Source organism: Acanthisitta chloris, unplaced genomic scaffold (assembly GCF_000695815.1).
Source record: "Acanthisitta chloris isolate BGI_N310 unplaced genomic scaffold, ASM69581v1 scaffold13548, whole genome shotgun sequence".
NCBI lineage: Eukaryota > Metazoa > Chordata > Aves > Passeriformes > Acanthisittidae > Acanthisitta > Acanthisitta chloris.
In genome coordinates, this window is record NW_008687706.1 from 76,541 (window position 1) to 77,870 (window position 1,330).

A 1,330-nucleotide genomic window follows, 5' to 3' on the forward strand; every position below is an offset into this window, starting at 1 on the left:
CTCTTCTTGCAAAACTGACAAGCAATCCCAGAACAGGATAAAAATAAAAGGTCCATGGGGCCCTGCCACTCTGGGGTCAACTGACAAGCTCCTTCATGTCATTTTTCCACTGCCTTTTACAGTCTGGATCTGAAATGGAGCCAAATGACAAGCAGGGGGATAACGAATCATGGGCCTGGGGTCTCCTTTGTACAGTCAAAATCCCAAGCCAAGTCCTGGCTGGAATGTTCCCATTATCTTTCGGAGTAGAGCACTGAACTCTGATGGGCTTCTTCCCAAACCCCATCCACTGAGCTGGAGAGCAACCTGCCCTGACTCATCGCTTCACTCCTTCAGAGATGTGGACTGGAGGAATGAGCTTGGTTCCCACAAGAAAGGGAGGGATCCTCTGAGAACCCTGTCCAGGCACTGCTCAGCCTCCCTCTCTTTGCAGGAGGCAGCCGTGTCTCTGTACCGACTGCTGCACCTCCCACACACACGCTATGCCTGTCGACCCTTGTGTTTTTGGCTCCCTCCAAGTTCACATTGCCAAGGTCCTTGCAGAGTGCTTGTACCCTTGGAGCAGAGTGACTTCCCCCTCATAGTCCTGCTGTCTCTGCTGGGATGGCTGTGGAGCAGCTCTGGATCTTGGCTCTGGAAGAGCTGGCTGCTGGGGACCTCCTTGGATGAGGCGCAAGGGACACACCAGGTGGTCAGCACTCAACCGTGAGCTCCTGATGACCTGCCCTGGCACTGTGCTGCTTGTCACAGGTTGGACCACCAGTAGGTGCAGGTGGGACCTCATTTGGTGATCCATGAGGGCACATCAACTCCCAGTGAGCTGGCACCCTGTTCCAGCCAGGTTTTCCAGCATGTGCATGATTGCATCCAAGATTCATTAATGACCCAACTCCACGTTGCTGTTTCAGATTAAATTGTTCCCAATGCTATGCATTGTTATTTGGGAAATGTATGAATTTTTCCCATATGTCTTTGACCTATAAAACGAACATCCCTCAAAACCGAAAGGTTGTAGCCAACAATGACATGTTTTCATTTCTCATCTTTAAGCACATTTCATGGTTTGCCAAAACTTTTTTGGAGGTTAAAATTCAAGGCCTTGACTCAGGAAAGCACTTAAAACACGTGCCAAATAGGACTTACGCGCACATTTGCATCTAAGCACATGCTACAGGCCTGTGTTGGACTGGGATGTTTTCCCAGATTGGCGCCAAAAAACATCTTCCTCTTCTTTAACTCCTTGACTCTCAGATTCTGTACCCCTGTCAGCTGATGGTCACCTACAGGTGATATTTGCCTTGCAGTTGGGGAGCTCCTAAATTGCAGGGAG